We start from the raw sequence: 23,639 nt of genomic DNA on the forward strand, positions 1-23,639 counted from the left end.
GAGGAGGAGAAAGTGTAAATAGAGCTCGTGTGATCGCAGCAGCAAAGGAAAAAAATCTATGAGGATTTACTTGTGAGGACAGCAGGACCTTGTCTAGCTCGTGAGTTGTACAGTATTGGGGAGAGGGAGGAAGAAGAAGTTAGTTCGACAGTTAAAGATTAAGGTTTGTGTTTTTTACACTTGTTTGTGTGATTGTTATCTGCTTTTGTCATGGCCTCCAAAGTTGTCATCAGAAACGGTGAATTGTTGTACCCCTTGAGTAGGGAGAATTTTGTAAGTGTAAAAACTTTCCGAGACCAGACAAAAATACACATGAGACAATACGTTGGTGAAACACCAACGAAACACGGCGTCACCTTGACGAGAGATGAGTTTGTGAAACTTTCGGGGCATGTGACAGCCGTGATAAATGACTACGACCAAGAACAGCAGCAGCAGCAGCAACAGCAGCAGCCACCACCGCCGCCGTATCCATCAACTTGGAGGAGTAAACATCCGACCAGAGTGGTTGGGGTATCGTAGTCACGGAAAACTGCGCCTTGGACAAATCGGGTACGCAGACCGATCTGGTGGAAAACGAAGCAAGTGGACAAACAACAAAGAAAATGAGAATAAGGAAAAGGTGGAGGAGGAGGAGGAGGATGGGGAGGAACTGACAGACTCTCAGATCTTTTGAACCTTCTTTTTTTTTTTAAACAAACTAACAGTTAACTGTAGTGTTTTTTAAAAACATAGTTTTGGATTGTGCTGTATCCTTTTCTGTTTTGTTGTTGTTGTTGATAATAACACTTTTAGTCAGTAAGGATTTTTTTTGGTTGTTGGTATTGTTTATGTAACCACGTAGTGTTTACTGTAGTGTTTGTCCTTGTAGTCTGTATTAATGTTAGTCACAATACTGTGTGCACGTGTGTGTGTGTGTCCCATCAGTAGTTTTATCAGATAGCTAAGTTAATGTCTAGCGTCTCTTACCGTAAGCCTGTCCACAGCTACTAAATTTCCCAAACAACGCCGTGTCAGTCTTTGGTACCAGAGCTCCCAGGCCGTGGTGGTTATCGCGCACGGTCATTGTTAATTAAAGTGAATAGTTAAGAAAAGTTCCAGGCATGAAGAACCGTGAGACAAACTTCACTTTCACAGAATCCACCGTCAAAGAAAGACGCGTTCTATTTTGCTCTGTGCTTCCTGACTAAGGTATGTTGTGGATTATTTCGTTTGGTACTTTTTATCGTTATGCGATTATAAGTGTATGATGTATGAAACAGCGGATATTTCCCTATCGTTATTATGTAAAAGCATGATGTAATTCTTATACTTGATCTGCAATTTGTGACGCTAGATATTATGGTTCTGCTATCGGAATGTGGATTAAGCTTCCAAAGCCTCGGCAAACAGTGAACGCCCCAAGATCAAGATCAAGGCAGGCATCAATTTCTGTATGACCAATCTTTGCTTTGTTTTGAGTCGGTCTGTCAGTAGCTAAGCATAGTTAAGAATTATAGTTTTTATTGTTAGAAGAACAAAGTAATGTGTAATCTTTCTTCGTGGAGAAAGGCAGGAAAAACTATGTAATGATGCGGCGGAAAGTGTTTGTCCTTTTGTGAGAAATTTGTAATGTGTAATATGTAATTGAATGAAAGATTAATACGAGGATCATATTGGTTGTCATGGTTGTAAACTTGAGATCAGAAAAAATGCCATTGAACGATGTACTCGGAAAGTTAGTGATTTATGAAATAACTAACAGATATGAGTAAATGAGTCTTTGGGCTCTATGAGACTTTAATCCTTTTTCGGATAAGTTGTGTCTCATTCTGATGGACAATTACGTTCCATTGTGTGCGAATTGGAATTGATTTTGACTTGTGTTCCTTATGTTTTGGAGCCAATTAATGAAGTCTTTCTTTCTTTCTTTATTTGGTGTTTAACGTCGTTTTCAACCACGAAGGTTATATCGCGACGAAATTAATTAAGTCTAATCCATAAGCATATTAACAGAAGATAGCGTATACTCCAAACTGTAAGATTGGCAGTGAGTTCGCTTCTGGTTCTAGTTCATTTGGGTGATGTTCTGATAAAATGTTAACCAGTGGGCAGTGTTTTGATGCGATGACTGTTAATCAAAGTGTGTTGTCAAAATAAGATATTTGTTCTGATGTTCGTTTTGAATGATGTTGATTATGTTTTCTAGCCGTGAAATTGATTGCATTTGAATGTTGTTGATTTCAGGATGCACATGCTGGCTAGAGTCCTTTTCCTTTTCCTTTTCCTTTTTCTTTTCTTTTTCCTTTAGTTTCCTTTTCTTTTTCTTTTCCTTTCTCCTATATTTTCCTTTAAGTCATTCTTTGTTTAGTCTAGTAACGTGAAAGTCAATGTCCACCTAGTTTAGAAGAAGAAAATAAACGTCAAAAATACAACAATTGTTTTTATTACGAGTTTGTGACGGACGAGTCCAACCCTGTTAAACCCAGACTGCGAGAAGGGGGTTTACATTTATTTAAAAGAAAGTAGACATTCTAAAGTAAAGATGACTTAGAAACTTTGATATTTTGTTGTTGTTTATGTGAAAATGTGTGTGCAGATCAGTGAGTATAAGCGTGTGAATGTAGACTTAGAATTGCCGAAGTTGCAGTAACATATAGGTAATGTCCTAAACAAAAAAGGAAAGGAACTTTAGACCCGCAAGTACTGCATTGCGGTAGTTATGTAAAGGTAAAGGTATAAATACAGCACCACAGGCTATGTCGATACAGCACCACAGGCTATGTTGATACAGCACCAAAGGCTATGTTGATACAGCACCACAGGCTATGTTGATACAGCACCAAAGGCTATGTTGATACAGCACCACAGGCTATGTCGATACAGCAACAAAGGCTATGTCGATACAGCATCACAGGCTATGTTGATACAGCACCAAAGGCTATGTCGATACAGCACCAAAGGCCATGTTGATATATATTATGTAAAAGTCTCTTTTTGATATTGATATGTTTTTATGAAACAAAACCTATGTTCATAAAACACCTCTCTCTCTCTCTCGACGTCATATTGAAAGGCAAGAGATTACAACAACCCCCTGCGACGTTCTTTCTCCTAAACACAGCAAAGAGTGTACTTACTGCTTATTTGTCCTCAGAACTATCCTCTCTTTCTCTCTCTCTCTCCGATCGTGTAAGAGTTGGGGGTCTGGTATTCAAGCACGCACGCATCTCACCTCTTTGCATGGTGCACACACCCAGCTCCTACGGACCGCCATTCTGCAAATGAAGATCAACCCCTGTTTTACCATCATAACAGAGACATAGAAATAAGTCTAGTTTTCTCTACACATTCTTCCTCTATTTAAAAATATCTTCTTTAAATAACATGGCGTACAACCACAAGCATCTACAGTTGGGCTGCTATTTTTCAGAGTTGGCTTTTTTTCTGAATTTCACAACACATGAAAAATTATTTCAACTCGGAATGCACAGAAACCAGCTAAGAGACTCATGTTATTATTTGCGTACATGTTCGTTCACACGCGAAATTATTTTCTTTATATAAATAAAAGATACAGCATGTTCTAAAAATATGGTGAATGCTTTGGTATTATTCATATTTAATCCCCTAAATATGAATTATGCCGAATACTTGAGAATCGTATTACTATTAAAGTATTCAGGTAGGTCAAGCAAAGGAGGTTTATTTATTTATTTCACATTGTTTTACGTCTACCTGACTACACAGAGCCGTGTCAAGACGTCAGCAAAAGAGGTACCTTAAAACACACTTAAAAAAATAAAATTAAAATAAAAACATGGTAGAAACGTGTAATTTGGGGTTATCTTTACCTGATTGGTGGAAGCGTTTTACGATTGACAGTAGTTTTGGTTGGTTAACTTCTTTTTGTAGTCACGATGGCGCTATTATACTGGGCAAAAAACGTCCGGCCGTCGTGTCTGTCTGTCTGTTCATCTCTCACATTTTGAAACCCGTGATATATTTGAATTTTGTATCACCCTTAATGGTTTTGCAGTCATGCGGACGGAGCTATTGGATTTTTTTTTCTCACCCATGTTTACATTTCCATAACATAAAGATGGCTTGTTGCAGGATTGTCAGTATTGACGAAAACCGGAGGGTGGAGTTGCAACATGAAAACTCTGACAAATGCCTGAAAGCCAAAGTGGCCTACCAACAGTTAAAACCGGTGTAGGAAAGGGAGGAGGTCTTTGTGAAGATGGTTGAAGTCATCGCAGAGGAGGTCTCTGCAGAGGGTACTGTGAACAATGTTCAACGTATCGTGGAGGAAGTTCCTGGAGACATCCTATCTTATTGTCTTGAGAAGGTGTCGAATTTGCCGCAAGGACATTTCAGAATGACAAACTTTCTTAATCAAAAGTGTGACAATCCAGTGACATCAATGCTAAAAGCATTTGTTTCAGACGACAGGTTGGAAGAGGCCATAGACCTCCTCCATGACAAGGACATGGTGAGAAAATTCTTGCAAGGTCTTAATCAAAAGTGTGACAATCCAGTGACATCAATGCTAAAAGCATTTGTTTCAGACCACAGGTTGGAAGAGGCCATAGACCTCCTCCATGACAAGGACATGGTGAGAAGATTGATGTGATGCAGCTTGCAGCTTCACTTCTGCTGTACGCTGATCAGCACAACTGTTGTCCCGTTGACATCATGGACACACTGAAAGAGTTTCCCCCACATCTTCCTGTGGCGGCCAGGAAAAGGAGTGCCTTGAAACTAGAAAAGACAAAAATAGCTGTGGCGAACACAACAGTAGGTGGACCTTGCTACATTGCACGGACAGGGGTGGCTCAACGACAAGGTGCGTATCCTAAGTAACCAATTGGTGGCTTTATTTCCTTAATGCGATTCAGTTTCCTGAATAAAATGACATACATTGGAAGCGAGGGGATTTAATGTGGGGTTATTCTATTTGTATATCATTTCTTTTTGTACCTTTTTGAGGGGGGGGGGGGGGGGTGTATTCATGCCATTTCACTTTCTTTACCTCACATCACTGCAGTTCATGTTTCCCCAATTTGATATGCTTTATAGTTGGACTAAAATAGTCACCATGGTCACAGTGCTGTGTTTGTTTGTTTGTTTATTTGTTGCTTAACGTCCAGCCGACTACGCAGAGCCATATCAGGACGAGGAAGGGGGGGATGAAGGGGGCCACTTGTCAAGCGATTCCTGTTTACAAATGCACTAACCCATTACTTGTGTCCCAGCAGGCTTTAGTAAAACTAAATTAATACCTACTGGAAGATTACCAGTTTCCAGTATGTTAAAATAGGCTTAACCTATCTACTGCTGGACTTACATCAGAACACTAACAGATTAAACTATACATGAATCGCGAGACAAGCGGAAAGAGAAGAGATTTTTGGAAAAAATACAGGTGAATGAGCAAGAAGGCAGAAAAAAGAAAAGAATTCATGAAGAAAAAGAGAGCATGACAGGAAAGAGGAACCAAAAATCTACCTAACAGCAAACTAGAAAGCTCCTGCGGTTCCAAAAACAGGAGGGGCCTTTGATTTCATAACCGCAGTGCCCCACTGCGGGAACATTGCTGTGTAAACCAAATGGAAACCGATATAACTTTATATGCAAATGTTCATTTGCCCCCTCAGATTATATCTGCTTTAGGTTACTAAAAGCAATTTGTTAACTCCCATCAGGTTATCCATGCTTTCCTCGGTATCTTGGGGCAGGAGAATTCTTGGAATGGGCACAAACGTGTTCACCTGCTTCCTTGCTTCATTGCCAGACCTGGGAACCCCTGTTTTGCACTTTGAGTATTCTCAAACAAACTTGGTGTATTTTAAAAAAAATGAGCGTACTCCACACAGCGTTTGCACATCCATGATTAAAACATGCCTCATGCGCGTCCGTCACACCGTTAATTAAGTTTACCTATACATTTAAAACAAATGCTTTTTTCAATTTTGACTGACAAAAACTGTACCGTATTTGACAGACTACAAGCCGCGACTTTAAAAAAAAAAATCGCATTGCGGCTTATAAAAAGATGCGGCTAAAACGTTACCTAAACTTGAATAGCATTCACCTAATGGTAGCGGACAATTTCAGTCAATCCAGCGGATACAAGAGGCACTGCCAAGCCACCTCAGTAGGGCACCCAAAAGGAACAATTTTTGGGAGGTCACAAATGTCATCAGGTGGTAAAGGTTTTTCCATGTGAAGGGCTGTTGGAAGTTGTTTTGGGGCTGTTCAAAACCTAGACATTCATATTTAAAATGTTATTTTCATCTAGATGTTCCATAATCAATTACTTGGAATCTGGAGGGATTTGAATCGCACCAGTTTGTAGAACACTTAGTTTTTAGACACTGATACAGCTGGATAAGTCTTAAACAACTTAATTTACCTCAAAATCAGAATTTAAAGAGCTTGCCTTAAAACACGTTTTAAATTTTGTTTGCACTGCAACAGGGCAAATCCCTTGTCCTGTACAGTAAACAGGACCAGGATCGAGGGCACTACCCAAGAAGCTGCCAAAGGACTGGATGACAGCATAATTGTCATCCGGTCACTTATCTTTGATCAGCTGGGTGGGGCCCGATACACCCCAGAAGGCAACACTGGCTTTCAAAAGAGTCAGTGTATCCGTGCCCTTTGGGGTTGAAGCCTGGAAAAAGCATTTCTGTCCACTTCTCAGGACAGAAGCAGCTGTGACCACAGATACTGTGGTCACAGTTACAGCCTTATCAGATGTCTTGGGGAGGGGATGGGACTGCAGGTCCTACAAAACCTCTACCGAGACATACGTCTCGAAAATGGATGGGGTGAGGGTGATGTGGGGTTTTAAACCCCGCATCAACTTCAACCATGGCACGTGCCTAAGGTAACTACATGTAAAATGCACAATTTGATTGAAGATAGTTTACAGTGCATGTTTAGCAAACAATAGTTGTACTTCATACAAACAAATGCATGATCAATACATTACAGTATAGACCGGTTATAAGAAAGCCGGATATAAGAAAGTCCGGATATAAGAAAGGGGCAAGCAGGGTCCCGGCAGAACTACTCTTTGTTATTACTTAGCATTTTCCGGATATAAGAAAGCCGGATATAAGAAAGTCCGGATATAAGAAAGCAAATGGCCACTAGTTCCCAATTCCAGTGGGGGAACTTGTTTATTTTATCTTGTCAGCGAGCCGCGCGGTGATAAATCCCAGCCGCGTAAACATTGCAGCCAAGGCAAGAAGAAGGGGGAAACTCGGGGACTTTTTCTACATTTATGAAGGGTAGGGGGAAGCAGACGACAAAATGTACGCCATCTTGTTATTCAGTTGCCAGTTTGGAAACCTAAAAGTTTGGACTCGATTTGCTCGTTTTTTCATTATATTGATATATGTACAATTATTCATATTGCAAAATATAACATACTACAATCCCTTCAAGCTAAAAATGTAGTGTAAAACTGAAGGAACTTGTACTACAGCACTACAAACACAAATTCAGTATAGTTAGAGAGTATTTTACCTGCGTTTGGATTATGATGTTGTTGTTGCAACATTCAAAGCGTGTTCGATGTTTCTGACGGAATCATTAGCGTTTGAAAACAAAAAAGCCTCGGTTTACCAAACCTTTGAGAAAAATGGCTTAGAAAACGAGGATAGTGTATTTTTTGCAAATTTACTGAGACTATTTCTTTACGACAACGACCGGTATCGGACATTCGCTTTGAGGCAAACAAATTCACTCGTTGCCGCCAACTTCATTCCGCCAAAAGGTTGTTGTGATTTTTTACCATGAATTACGCATACGCTTACGCAGTCAATATTTGGGATCAGCAGCAGCAGCAGGAGATACGACGGCTGGAGGCTATAGTACGCTCTCAGGAGGCTATTCAGCTAATCCGCAATGCCAAGGGTGAGCATTCCCGGGGCACTCAAACAACCAAGCGGGTTGTGGGTGTCGGTCCTATGAAGAACAGGCTGCTGGACCTGAAACCTTCCGCCCGAGGCATCCGAAAGAAAGACATCGAACAGGGCTTTCGGGACTTAATATATATATTTGCACCTGACTGTAAAGAAGTGGCCGTCGCTATAACATTTAGCGATGGGACATCCTCATGTGTCAATCAGCCTGCCAATGCAGAGCCAATTGACACTGACTCATATGCAACTTGTCAGAAAACTGGCAGGAAAAGGACTGCATATGAGCTCAGTGTCCTTGATCTGGCAGTTTACACCAGGCTGAAACACCAGATCAGTGAGAAATCTCTTCATGAGATGAGGATGTCGGGGCTCGCCTCATTCCCCTCACTGGATGTCTTGAGGACCTATCAGTATCAGAAGTACCTCATTCAGCACATGGAATTGGATATCATTCCAATCCAATACACTGATGTAAGTACTGATCATGTTTTCAACTTTGTTGCATTTATGTTGTATTATTAGTCCAGTTTTTGTGTGGTTTTTTTTCCAGTGACTGAGGACCACAGAAGTAATTTTGCTCACAACCCACTGAAATCTATTAGCAAATTGTATTATTATTATTGTTATTATTATTATGTTTTTGTTTGAAGGCTATGCATCTGCAAACCTGTTCCTAGTACACTTGCATTTCTTTTCACAATTTGACAAGTAGTTTCAAGACTTCTCGCTAAAATTAAAAACTATACATTCATTTTACTCATAGCGAGTAGATTTGGCCAGCCCTGTTTGAGTCTGTGTGCCCTGTATTGTGTATGTATGTGATTTTGTGTCAAATGTTGTGTACATTCTGAATATTTGTTTTGCTTTACATTGTTGAAGGCTGCTTCGTCTTCTGTGACTGCGCGAGGGGTGATGCGGAAAGTAGAACAAGTGCTGGGGAAAGCCTTAAGGACAGCAAAGAATGAAGCTTTGCTTCAGCAAGAAACAAAGCTGACCTTAAGATTTTCCCGCGATGGTGCCAAGCTGTCAAAAAATATGACTGCAGTCACCGGAACATTTAAAATCATCACTCCGCGTCATCTTCTGACTGAAGAAACTGCCCAGAGCTGTTAACGCATTCTGGAGTGAAAAACACTGGAAAAACTATGTAATGATGCGGCGGAAAGTGTTTGTCCTTTTGTGAGAAATATGTAATGTGTAATATGTACTTGAATGAAAGATTAATACGAGGATCATATTGGTTGTCATGGTTGTAAACTTGAGATCAGAAAAAATGCCATTGAACGATGTACTCGGAAAGTTAGTGATTTATGAAAGAACTAACAGATATGAGTAAATGAGTCTTTGGGCTCTATGAGACTTTAATCCTTTTTCGGATAAGTTGTGTCTCATTCTGATGGACAATTACGTTCCATTGTGTGCGAATTGGAATTGATTTAGACATGTGTTCCTTATGTTTTGGAGCCAATTAATGAAGTCTTTCTTTCTGTCTTTATTTGGTGTTTAACGTCGTTTTCAACCACTTATATCGCGACAAAATTATTTAAGTCTAATCCATAAGCATATTAACAGAAGATAGTGTATACTCCAAACTGTAAGATTGGCAGTGAGTTCGCTTGTGGTTCTAGTTCATTTGGGCGATGTCCTGACAAAATGTTGTTAACCAGTGGGCAGTGTTTTGATCCGATGACTGTTAATCAAAGTGTGTTGTCAAAATAAGATATTTGTTCTGATGTTCGTTTTGAATGATGTTGATTATGTTTTCTAGCCGTGAAATTGATTGCATTTGAATGTTGTTGATTTCAGGATGCACATGCTGGCTAGAGTCCTTTTCCTTTCTTTATATTTTCCTTTAAGTCATTCTTTGTTTAGTCTAGTAACGTGAAAGTCAACGTCCACCTAGTTTTAGAAGAAGAAAATAAACGTCAAAAATACAACAATTGTTTTTATTATGAGTTTGTGATGGACGAGTCCAACCCTGTTAAACCCAGACTGCGAGAAGGGGGTTTACATTTATTTAAGGCAACGTATCAAGGTCAATTTTCGACTAAAATCGTTCAAAAGTGTGATTTTGGTTTATTTTGCAATTACCTTCTATAATCATCTATAAACACATCTGTAAAAGCCATTTTGCAAATAAAACTTTTTTTCTTGTCTTATTTCAATGTTTTGTCAGGTGAGTGTGTGAAATTCTGACAATTTTAGCTGGGAAAAATATCAACAAATACGTTGAACTTTGAGGCCGCATATCTCCGCTTGTAGAAGTCCGATCAACAAAATTGAAAGAGCAGACGACGCAGGAAGGAAGCCACTACAACTACCAAGTACAGCCGAAACCCATAATTTCATTGGCCTGAATCATTTTATTTGTAGAAGACACGCGCAGTTTCATTGGCCGACCTTTTGACCCAGTAACAGACACAAAGAGAGGCACTTTCGGTTCTTCAGCCAATCAGCGCACTCCTTTCTTTTTAGCTTCGGGCAGTGTCTTTTACGAGACAACATCCGTTTTCGACACTTTCATTGTCCAAATATCGATTGATCATGGGAAAGAGAAAATCACAGAGGTCTGATAGGCCTAAAAGGCGTTCATTTTCTGGGAATGTGTACACAAGAAGGCGTGAACAGGCCACAGAAGGCTCCATCATCGGCGAAGATCGACAACACCAAACACGTGTCGAGCCCAATCCCAAGGCCCAGCCAAAACGCTCTTCGTCAAAAGTGAAACTTGGCCCTCAAATCGACGACAAGGTTGATGAAGAGCAGGATCTGTCTGGATTTCGCTTCGTCGACGTGAAAATATTGACAGACTTTGTGTTGAACCTTCTTTGCCCTGAGTGTAAACGTCCTCTTGGTGAAAATAAACGGCTGTCATTTGTGTCTGAAGAAAAGAGTTCACTGGCATCGAAGTTGACATTTACTTGCCAGTGCCAACACAAGCTTTCTTTTTGGACATCTTCAAAGTGTGGCAGAACATATGAAGTGAATAGACGCTTTCCCCTTGCAATGTTTGCTATCGGAAGGAACTTCACTCAAGGCAAACGTTTCCTTGGCAACATGAATATGCCAACTTCCATGTTCAAGACCAGCTGGGCCTTCCATAAAAAGGCCATACTTCATGCCACTGAGAGAACCGCTGATGAAAGCACACAGAAAGCTGCAGGCAAGTTCTGTTGATGTGTGTATGAATGTGTGTGTGTGTATGAATGTAAGTGTGTGAATGTGTGTGTGTATGAATGTGTGTATGTGTGTATATGATGATGATAATGATTACACACACTCTCTCTCTCTCTCTCTCTCTCTCTCTCTCTCTCTCTCTCTCTCTCTCTCTCTCCCTCTCTCTCTCTCTCTCACACACACACACACTCGTGTGCATGTGTGTAAACACACAGTCATATACACAGTCACACACACGCACACACATGTACTCTCTCTGTCCTTGTTGTCATCTTTGCTTTTTTTTTTCAAGACTAAGATTATCTTTCTCTTGCAGCTGAGCTCAAGGCATCTAAGGGGGAGGAGGTTGCTGTTTCCTGCGATGGAACCTGGCAGAGGAGAGGTTTTCAGTCGAAGAACGGAGTGTTTACTGTCCTCAGTGCAGACAAACAAAATTCTAAGGTCATCGACACTGTTGTGATGTCGAATTATTGTGATGCGTGCGCGAAAAACAAGAAGAAACGGACAGAAGAGGGCTTCAATGAGTGGAAGCTGACACATGCCCCGGCTTGCGACAAGAATCATGTGGGATCAGCAGGCAGCATGGAGCCAGCCGGAGCTCTGACAGCTTTCAAGCGAAGTGAGACGCTACATGAACTGAAGTACGTTTCTTTTTTGGGCGACGGGGACAGCAAGTCTTTCTCATCTGTGAGTAAGGCTGAACCTCCCATTTATGAGAATGTGAAAATTGAGAAACTTGAGTGCTGTGGGCACGTACAAAAAAGAATGGCGAGACAGTTGACCAACAAGGTTGCAGCACTGAAGAAAGAGACCTTCCGACAAAACGGGAAAACTGTGACTGGGATAGGGGGGAAGGGACGCCTGACAAAACAAGGGATTTTGAACATTCAAGGGCATTATGGGGCTGCCATAAGGAACAATGTAGGGGATGTGGGGGCCATGCAGAGGGACGTCCGGACAATATTGGAGCACAGGAACAAAGTACACGTCAACTGTGGTTTGTGGTGTCCGTCAAAGAAGAATCCCCCTGGAGACCCTAACATAAATGCTCTGCCACCATATGTCTGTGAAGCCATCACACCAGTTTTTGAGACACTGTCTTCTGACACTCTGCTTTCTAAGTGTGCTCATGGGGGAACCCAAAATACGAATGAAAGCTTCCATAACATGATATGGGAACGCTGCCCGAAAACAGGTTTTGTCGGTCGTCCTCGTCTCACATTGGCTGTGTCTGATGCAACAATTGCATATAATGATGGAGAGATGGGCCGCTTGAGCATTTTCACCAAGTTGGGGATGCCACAAGGATACCACACAACCAAGTGTTTCAGTGAGCTGGATAGAGCGAGGATCAAGGCAGCTGGAGCTAGACTTCAACCAGGAGAGCGTCGAGCCCGAAGAATAGCAGCCGCCCAGGTTGCAGAAGGTCAAGAGGAGTTCTACCAGGCAGGTGCTCATGAATAGTTCAAGGTCAGTGTTATTTGACATGTACATTTTGGAACTTTGAGATGGCAGAGAAACAGCATGATTTGCAAGAGAAAAGCTGCAAATCTCTTGTAAGTATACCAAACTTTCAAGGCTGTTTTCCCAAACCAAACAGCAACCTTACTGTTTGTCTCTTTTCAAAGCTGATTTTCTCAAAATCGCGTTTTCGGGCACTCAAGTCACCGTTGTCATTGTATTTCACTCATTTATTATCCAAATGACTTGAAATTTTGTGGAGATCATTTTGATACTATGTTCTTTGAAATGACCTATTTTCAGAGGTCTGGGTCATGTTTGCAAAGTTTTTCAAAATGTTCACTTTTTGTTGTAATTGAATGGTCACTCATTCTCAGCTAATTCACATAAGGACTCTGAAAGTTGGTCATTTCATAGATATTACAGTGTCCTAAAACCATGCAAAATTTGAATACTCTTGGGGTTATAGTTTTTGTGTGACAGTGACAACCCATATGTGATGATTTTATTGCGCGTCGCTACACCACCCCCATTATTGCACTCATTGTAAGTGTAGAAATATGCCCAGGTATAAATGATTATTATATACTGCTAGCATAATAACCAAAGAAAACTGTCAACAATTTTCATTAGAATCTGAGCATATTTAAGCTTGTAAGGTGGGTAACAAAATAAGGCGTTTTTGTCAAAAATTGACCTTGATACCTTGCCTTAAAAGAAAGTAGACATTCTAAAGTAAAGATGACTTAGAAACTTTGATATTTTGTTGTTGTTTATGTGAAAATGTGTGTGCGGTTGTGTGTGCAGATCAGTGAGTATAAGCGTGTGAATGTAGACTTAGAATTGCTGAAGTTGCAGTAACATATAGGTAATGTCCTAAACAAAAAAGGAAAGGAACTTTAGACCCGCAAGTACTGCATTGCGGTAGTTATGTAAATGTAAAGGTATAAATACAGCACCACAGGCTATGTCGATACAGCATCACAGGCTATGTTGATATATATTATGTAACGTCTCTTTTTGATATTGATATGTTTTTATGAAACAAAACCTATGTTCATAAAACACCTCTCTCTCTCTCTCGACTTCTCTCTCTTGAAATCTCTCTCTCTTGACGTCATATTGAAAGGCAAGAGATAACAACAACCCCCTGCGACGTTCTTTCTCCTAAACACAGCAAAGAGTGTACTTACTGCTTATTTGTCCTCTTTCTCTATCTCTCTCCGATCGTGTAAGAGTTGGGGGTCTGGTATTCAAGCACGCACGCATCTCACCTCTTTGCATGGTGAACACACCCAGCTCCTACGGACCGCCATTCTGCAAATGAAGATCAACCCCTGTTTTACCATCGCAGTGATGTACATTTTAGTCGGTCTCCGGTCTCTGACCGATCCAATTTCCCCAGGACCTATAGCTTTAACCCCAGCAGGACACAGGTCCGATTAACCTACAGAAGAAGTGGTCAAGGGTCCGATCGTTTTTGACAGTGAAGCGGACATGCGGACTGTTCAATTTTCAAGAGGAAAGCTTGTTTCGGTGTTGCCAAGCGAAAGTAAACACTGCGTGAGGAAAGCTGGTTTCGGTTTTGCCAAGCGAAAGAATGCACTGCGTGTGACCAGTCTGTTGAGTGAACGAGGCACCATATGGGATCTGATTTTTTGAATTAATTTATCCTCAAGTTGGATCAAGAAGAAACAAGTCGCGTAAGGCGAAAATACAATATTTAGTCAAGTAGCTGCCCTTTTTCAGCAAGACCGTATACTCGTAGCATCGTCAGTCCACCGCTCATGGCAAAGGCAGTGAAATTGACAAGAAGAGCGGGGTAGTAGTTGCGCTAAGAAGGATAGCACGCTTTTCTATACCTCTCTTTGTTTTAACTTTCTGAGCGTGTTTTTAATCCAAACATATCATATCTATATGTTTTTGGAATCAGGAACCGACAAGGAATAAGATGAAAGTGTTTTTAAATTGATTTCGAAAAAAAAATTTTGATAATAATTTTTATATATTTAATTTTCAGAGCTTGTTTTTAATCCGAATATAACATATTTATATGTTTTTGGAATCAGCAAATGATGGAGAATAAGATAAACGTAAATTTGGATCGTTTTATAAATTTTTATTTTTTTTTACAATTTTCCGATTTTTAATGACCAAAGTCATTAATTAATTTTTAAGCCACCAAGCTGAAATGCAATACCGAACCCCGGGCTTCGTCGAAGATTACTTGACCAAAATTTCAACCAATTTGGTTGAAAAATGAGGGCGTGACAGTGCCGCCTCAACTTTCACGAAAAGCCGGATATGACGTCATCAAAGACATTTATCAAAAAAATGAAAAAAACGTTCGGGGATTTCATACCCAGGAACTCTCATGTCAAATTTCATAAAGATCGGTCCAGTAGTTTAGTCTGAATCGCTCTACACACACACACAGACACACACACAGACACACGCACATACACCATACCCTCGTTTCGATTCCCCCTCGATGTTAAAATATTTAGTCAAAACTTGACTAAATATAAAAAAGAAAACCGAACCCATATGGTGCCTCGAGTGCATTCATTGGCTCAGCAATAAATCGTTTAAACCAATGGGAACCACCCGTGCATGTTCGCACATGCGCAAGGCATTACTTTTCGTCATAATATCCAGAAAAAACGTTGTGCTCGAGTGAGGGACCCGCAGAACGGTCAGATGCCTACCTGAAAAACATTGTCGACAGATGGGCAGTGAAAAAAAACCGACAACTGTTCAAATAACTTTGAAATGTGATTCAATCCTTTGAGTATCTAGTCATGACAGTCACGGAAGGTGGAAGAATTTAAACTGAAAAATCTTTTTAAATGCGGTTTTACGAGTCGTGTTCTTGTCCTATTGAAATTGCAATCTCAGGACACTGTGTCCTATTGATTTTCAGTCTTCAATTGTCCTAAAGGCTGCCAGAAAAATGTACATCACTGCCATCATAACAGAGACATAGAAATAAGTCTAGTTTTCTCTACACATTCTTCCTCTATTTAAAAATATCTTCTTTAAATAACATGGCGTACAACCACAAGCATCTACAGTTGGGCTGCTATTTTTCAGAGTTGGCCCCGAATATGTGCGCGATATAAATTGCATAAAATAAAAAATTAAAAAATAAATCCCTGCGCTTAGAACTGTACCCACGGAATACGCGCGATATAAGCCTCATATTGATTGATTCTGGTTTGCGATCTGACGAACACAAGTGCTAGACCCTGTCACTCTCAATGTGCGTTTCAGGCTAGCACATGATGTTCTGCCAGTCGCATTTTTTGTACGTTTTGCCGCACACAGTGTGCGACAGTAGAGCACTTGTTTTACTGCCCACTGTCTCGTCTCGCCAAAGAATGGCTCCACAATATGCTTAAAGATTTGTGTGATTTGGATTTAAATATTGAAATGCTTCGTTTTGGGCTTGTCAACCCCACGGTTGAGACTTCCGTGACCTCGCACTGGTTCTGCTATCCGAGTACAGATACTCAGTATGGATGTGTCAGAACCAGTGTCGATTTGACAACAAACGCCTAACTGCACAGCAGTATCTATCTATACATATAATAAAAGAGAGTGTCTGTCTGTGTGTCTGTCTGTGGTCGCCATACCTCAGAGATGGCAAGAGGCAGGAACAAAATATTTTGCATGTACACTCCCTAGGTGCCGCAGATGTGCACCTGGGTTTTAGTTTCTCCAGACATTGTTTCCTTCCTCGGATAATGACCCTCCCCATCTATCAATACAGTCTACATAGTGCAAGGGAGGTAAGTCATGCTTTGTCACCCACGGAAGGGAGGTAACTCATCAAACCAGTATACCGTGTCATTCTCAAGGGTTACCCCCCGCCCCCCGCCCCCCCCCCCACACACACACCCACACACTAACCCACACACTAACCCTGCCCCCTGATCCCCCTCCCTGCCTTCCAGATCATCGCGAATAATGTTTACGAAACGATCGCCTCAGTGAAAGATCACGAGAATTTACAGATTTCTCTCCCCTGTTCAAAAAGGTATGACGCGGGGAAGAAATGAAGAATGAAAAATTAACTGGACAGTTCCGGAAATTTCTAGAAGGTAAGGGAGATAACTCTTTTTTGTCTGTGGTCGCCATACCTCTGAGATGGTAAATGATATTAGAGACTCGCTGTTGCTCCTATGAGGGGAAGAAATGAAGAAAGAAAAATTAACTGGACAGTTCCGAAAATTTCTAGAAGGTAAGGGAGATAACTCTTTTTTGTCTTACTCTTTTTTTGTATCCAAACAAAGGAGGTAAAGCTAATGATAATGGAATAGCGAGCGTCTTAAATTGCTACAGGGCTCCGCTTACCCTGGGTTTTAGTTTCTTGATTCATTGTTTCCTTTCTCAGATTATGGACCTCCCATTTATTGAATACAGCCTATATGGTGCAAGACCAGTTCAGTGCCTACTGTTCACCTGTAGCAAGCACATCATGCCAGTGATATTAGAGACTCGCTATAATTGCTCCTATGAGGGGAAGAAATGAAGAATGAAAAATTAACTGGACAGTTCCGGAAATTTCTAGAAGGTAAGGGAGATAACTCTTTTTTGTCTGTGGTCGCCATACCTCTGAGATGGCAAGAGGCAGGAACAAGATAGTACATCATGCCAGTGATATTAGATACTCGCTATTGCACCTATGAGGGGAAGAAATGAAGAAAGAAAAATTAACTGGACAGTTCCAGAAATTTCTAGAAGGTAAGGGGGATAACTCTTTTTTTTGTATCCAAACAAAGGAGGTAAACCTAATGATAATGGGATAGCGAGCTTCTTTAATTGCTGCAGGGCTCCGCTTACTCCCGGGCGAAGCCGGGCTTAACTGCTAGTAAAAAAAATACCTAACAGCTCACAGCTCGTGTGAGCAACAGAATTCTAATTGACCATCTTGGTCTGACGATTGACAAGTTTGGCCTTTGGATCCTGCCTGGTCTGTGTAGGCTGAACGGCAGGGGGGCGGGTGGTCAACACCTTCCCTCCTTAAAATGTAACTATTCGGTAACTGATGGTCATTGGGCCTGTGCTGAAAGGAGTGTGAGAGGCAGCTGAGAAGAAAGAGCGAATGACGTACATGCCCGGTGACCAAGTGTGAATTTGAAGAGGAATGTTTGATTTATGTGTGTAAAAACATGTTTTTGCATATGTCCAGCCATGATGAATGTATGATGATTGTATAACGGAATACTCTTGCGAACATGTCTTGTATGAAAATTGTTCCAGTCATTGCGAACGGGCTAAACCTATTTTGTGCAAGCGCTGCTGTTTTTGCTGCCGAGCGCGCACGCAGTGAACAGCTTTGCAGGCACCAACAGACGCCGACCCCCTTCCTCCCCCCTTTCCCCACCAAGACCAGTGCATCGCCATATATCAGCTCGCACACTGACATCCTTTGTACTCGACACACAGACAGGTTTCACAGTCTTCAGAGTCGGGTATGTCCCTGACTTTGATATTAAATAATTTGTTTCGTTTTGTTTAGTCGTGAATTTTCACTGGTCTGTGTCGAATGTCTTCGGAATTTACATATGAAAAATAAACTTTGATCGAATTTAAGTCAAGTTTGTATTCCCCACCAGCGAAAAAGGTAGGTCGGTCGTGAGAAATGAGACAGACACGATTTCCCTTTTTAGCCACATTGCAATAGACAAAGGCACCAGTACAAAAACACACAAAGAAATCCAGTGAAAAGTACATTAGAAACCAAAGAACAGAGATAGATGAACACACTTAGTTAAAAAAAACAATGAATGTGTTTATGTTTAGTCGATACAATCGCATGTGAAGTAAACGGTCTTTTTTCTAAATGTGTCTGTCTCAAAAACGTTAATTACAAATCTGTTCAGTTGGAATGGCTGTTAAAAGGTTTGGACGTAACATGCTTTTAATAAGTAGCAATTTCCATCAAATCACGACATGAAAGGGTTTTGAAAGGCTAACTACGGCTTATTCTACTTGCGCTTGGTCATTTTGTCACTCGGGCAAGGTGTCTGTCTCATTTTTTCTCACGACCGCCCTGCAGACAAATCGTCTGCTATAACCGCCATACACAGCAAATTGTCATGATGCAACCACTTTTACACTTCCTATCCGTTGTCAGGCAGATAATCAACTGGCTGACTAAAGAATTTTTCGGCATGTGTTTATTTCAGAGCACGTTATTTACTGTCTAGTAACTCGGGCAAGGTGTCTGTCTCATTTTTTCTCACGACCGCCCTGCAGACAAATCGTCTGCTATAACCGCCATACACAGCAAATTGTCATGATGCAACCAATTTTACACTTCCTATCCGTTGTCAGGCAGATGATCAACAGGCTGACTAAAGAATTTTTCGGCATGTGTTTATTTCAGAGCACGTTATTTACTGTCTAGTCACTCGGGCAAGGTGTCTGTCTCATTTTTTCTCACGACCGTCCTGAAGACAAATCGTCTGCTATGACCGCCATACACAGCAAATTGCCATGATGCGACCAATTTTATACTTCCCATCCGTTGTCAGGCAGATGATCAACTGGCTGACTAAAGAATTTTTCGGCATGTGTTTATTTCAGAGCACGTTATTTACTGTCTGTCTCTGAAAACCTTGAATTCTCACGACCGCCCGGCACTATTGACGGTCATTTCTTACCAAATGTTAAGCAGATTCATTTGTAAAATAACAACATTCAGTGACTGTGTCTGATCAACGCCAGTGGTTTTTTTCAATCCTTGAATGCACTGCATTGTGAATGTTGTGGTCAAGTGAGAGTTTTATAGACATCGCCGTACGTTTTTCAACACTTTGATGACGTCAGACAGCAGATTGAAAACGTTCCAACTTGGAAAGAGAGCCAGTCACGATCATATAATCGTAGGGAATCAATAGTTGCTTTGTTTATTAACTTTCAAGTGCTTTTAAAAGTTTGATTTTTGTCATTGTTATTGTTGCATATGTGCGTGCGTACGTGCGCGCGCGCCTGTCAGTGTGGAAGAGTGTAGGGTAAGTGTATCCAATTCCGACCGACTTCGGGGATACCTAAATCCGACCGATTTTCCAAGTCACTAATGATGAGGTTCACACGTCATCCCAACAGAAAGAATGCCATTCATACAAGGGCCATTCATGAACGGTTGATGACGCGACGTCACGAACCAATCGTTTCGTCACGAGAGTTAATTGCGTCATCTGCACCGCGGCGCGAAATGTGCCTTCGCCATACGTTTCTTGCAAAGGGTGAGATAATTTGATGAACAGAGTTGTGTTTCTTTTACATGGATGTTAATAAGTGTTTTTGGAAGAATAATGTTATGGTTCTGACTAAATCTCATTGTACTTTTTAATCGAAAAGGGGAAAATCTTATCGGTCGTGATTAGATACCCAGTTTTTGAGAGAGTATTTAATTCCGACAACAACGCAGATAATACAAAACGCTGCACAAAATCCCAGTAAAACCATTCATTGTTTACGTTTATGACTTGAAAAAAGCATATGAACAAGGAAACATATCAGATGATGTATTATCTAGCTGTGTGTGTGTGTGTGTGTGTGTGTGTGTGTGTGTGTGTGTGTGTGCGGCCGAGCGTTGCGCGCACGTGTTCGTTTGTGTGTGTGTGTGTGTGCGTGCGTGTGTGTGTGTGTGTGTGTGTGTGTGTGTGTGTGTGTGTGTGTGTGTGTGTGTGTAAGCGTGCGCGCGAGCGTTGTGCGCACGTGTTCGTTTGTGTTAGCTTATGTGTGTGTGTGTGTGTGTGTGTGTGTGTGTGTGTGTGTGTGTGTGTGTGTGTGTGTGTGAGTGTTGATGCGTGAGTGTTGATGCGTGCGTACTTGCATGTGTGCGTGCGAGAGGGGTTGGGTTTTCTTATGTGTGCAGAGTAGTTGTTGTAGAAAATGCAAGACATTAAGGTTCAGTCTGTAGTGGATATACTGGGACAGCGTCCATGTACTATGCCACAGTTCAGTCTGTAGTGGATATACTGGGACTGCGTCCAGGTACTATGCCACAGTTCAGTCAGTAGTGGATATACTAGGACTGCGTTAAGGTACTCTGCCACAGTCTTTGATGACGTCATTTCCGTTTTTGTGATAGTTGAGGCGGACCTGTTAAGTAATCTTTGATTAAGTCGGGACTTTGATATTGCATTTGAGCCAGGTAGCTTGAAAATAAGTGAATTAGTTCGCTCATTAAAATTGTCATCAAAAACGAATATTTCATTACAGATTCAAACACTACTGCATTGTACTTCTTATCTTCTCCTGATTTAAAATATATATATATACATATGTTATGTTTACTTTAAAAACGCGTTCAGAATTAAAGAAAACAGGTTGAGTATGCTTCGCGGAGATGAGTGTGATCCGTGACGGTTTTCGGGTATGGTTAGCCGAGACTATCTGAATTTAGTCTCGCCGATCGGACTGGTTTTTTTTTTTAGTTTATCCTTCAATTTGATGCCTATAGATTGACTACATGTTTTTATATCGCTTTACGCGACTTGTTTTACATTTCGTCAAGTTATGAAATGTATTATAAAATTTGGTACATAACATTCTAAAAATTGCAAATAACAATAACACTTTACAGATTCAAAAGTTATTGCATTGTATCCTTTGGATTTCCTGGATCCCAATGTATAAACAGATATGTCATGCTTAGTGTGAAAATCTGCTCAAATGAGAAAAATCGCCCGTTTTGTTCATATGCTTCGCGGAGGCAACCCGTCTCGGTCTTCTGGTTTCGGCTAGCCAAATCTCACTAGCATTGTTAATGACTCGTCCCTGATTCCAATGTTGATCTTTTAGTTTCAAACCAACTTAATGTTTTATTATCGCTTCACATGACTTGTTCTGTATATTTTTTTTCGCTGTCATGATGTCACCATTTAGAGGGTAGGGTTACATTTTCAGGTATTTATTCCCCAAGAATATGCAAAATAAATTCCAAACTCGTTTTTTTCTATTGGTCAATGATTCTACTTTTTTTTTAAAGTGAGAAATGGAGTGCAATTAACATTGTTACTTTTGAAGGTATGCTCATGACGTGCATCACAGCGAAATAGCAGTTCAGAAGAACGGAATTCCCATAATTAGTCCTTATTTGCTGCTTTTTTCACTGAGCTCGAAAATGATATTTTGCGTGCATTGTTATTGCTTAATTTATTAAAGCCTCTGGACAATATTCTTTGAATAAATCGTTACCCAATTCTGTTTACGTCTATCCCTTTGTTTGATAGAGTACTGTAACAAGCTATCACATGTCGACAAAAAAATGCGTCTCCATACAAGTTTTTGTCTTGATTCCATCCAGGAGGATGTAAGGCTTTAATAAAAACACTATTTCAAAGATCTCTGTCAAGATTGATTTTGTTGAAAAAAAAGGAAGTCTGTGATTGAAGATTGTGAAACCTGCCCACACACACCCTTTCTCCCAACCTCTTTGGCTCTCTCTCTTCCTATCGCTCCCTGTTTCCCACGGCAATAAAACACCCTCCTCCCCACCCCCTCCACAACAAACCTACACTATCAAGAGAACAGAGAGGAGGAGGGGGGGGGGGGGAGACGGGACCTATTATCCCTTACCACACAATAGATCGCCGATGACACGTCACGGCTGCAAGCATTGAAGCGTGACTGACGAGGGCCGATAGGTTCAGGACCCATAATTCTACAAATTACTAAGGGGAGGTTACTCTACCTATAACGTCACAAAGCACGCTACACTGCGAACAAAGACACTCGGCTGACGCGGGAAACTAGCATACGGTCAACAACAAATCTGACGCCGGTGTCACGATTTCATCTTTCGCCTGTGTACATATTTCCCCCTCGACATATATACTCAAGACTGAAATGTTGTTTCCTGGTAAAATTAAGAAGTGAAATTATTTATGGACGAAAAGCATGTCAGTTTCTTGCATGTGAAGAAAATTGGTGGTAAAATTTAATAGATTTCGGCCCCAAAATCGAATTCTTGGAAAACGTGTACTGAGTAAGAAGGAAAACATTTTAGGATGAATCAAATTTCTAAGTTAAATAAAACAAATTGGTTGGACAAATTTGGCCCCATGAATGTAAGGTACACAAGATCGCTCATCAGTACTATCGAAGGGTGTTTTTTTGTTCAGTGCAGAGTATACTAAATCAACGAGGCCTAGAAGCGAAATATCAACACGGCGAAAGATGAAAACGTCACACCGGCGTAACATTCAAAATGGATGAATTCAATTCAAAAGCTTACCTAGTTTGATCACTTGTGTAGCTGCAGGATGTTCACGTTTCTGCCAACGTTAAAACAGTCACCGTGACTTCAAGTTCAGGCAATGGAATTGAAATGGACCCAACCGTTGGGTGAAACGCGCCGGTGTTCTCTCCAACAACTGAGCTTGCGCGGACATCTCGGAGATGATTTCGGCTTGCAAAGCAGCGCTCGGGCAAATGGCCGGGAGCTCCGAAGTCTTTCTGTATCTGTGGTGGAGACTGGAATGGAAATGTGTGGCGTCGGTTCCTCTGCTCGTGTGTGCTCTAGACCCTACTTCTGCGGCCGACGCGTTCTCTTGCTCAACGGTGTTTGATTGGAAGATGGGAGGCTGTGTGGAGTACACGTTGTCTCTGACACGGCACGCACACACACACGCGCGGGCGCGAGAGTTCTTCCTATGACGGCTTACTAGTGCCAAAACCTGGGGTTACCCATTATCACGTGATAATTACTAATTAACGCTGTCAGTTACTGTTTTCACTCGTTATATGACGGCTTACTTGTGCCAAAACCTAGGGTTATTTTTTTCACGTGAAAATTAGTAATTAACAGTGTTAATTACTAATTTTCATTTTTGCCTCGTTTTCGGTCACAGTAGTCGGATTTTAAGAGTCCGCACTGAGAGGCTTCAACGTCCGGCAAACATCACTCTCACACTATTTCTAAAATATCTTTTAACAGAAGGCCTTATCGAGCAAGTTATTCGACGGGAAGATGCATGTCACTGTTTAGTGACAGTATATAGCGCTATCCTAAACGTTGTTTTGGTTATCTTAGAAAAGAATAATCGACCCCGAAAACTTTCGAAT

The 23,639-nt window shown here is 41.1% G+C and overlaps 1 long non-coding RNA gene across 1 annotated transcript; it reads right to left on the minus strand.

The window, feature by feature from the left end:
• Nucleotides 1-752: 752 nt before the first annotated feature.
• LOC138973637 (uncharacterized) lies at nucleotides 753-23,082 on the minus strand. Its single transcript, XR_011458086.1, has 3 exons — nucleotides 22,810-23,082; nucleotides 13,748-13,871; nucleotides 753-3,257 (listed from the first exon to the last, which is right to left on the minus strand). It is a non-coding gene; the product is annotated as an uncharacterized lncRNA (long non-coding RNA).
• Nucleotides 23,083-23,639: the final 557 nt, after the last annotated feature.

This window comes from Littorina saxatilis, linkage group LG8 (assembly GCF_037325665.1).
Source record: "Littorina saxatilis isolate snail1 linkage group LG8, US_GU_Lsax_2.0, whole genome shotgun sequence".
Taxonomy (NCBI): Eukaryota; Metazoa; Mollusca; class Gastropoda; order Littorinimorpha; family Littorinidae; genus Littorina; species Littorina saxatilis.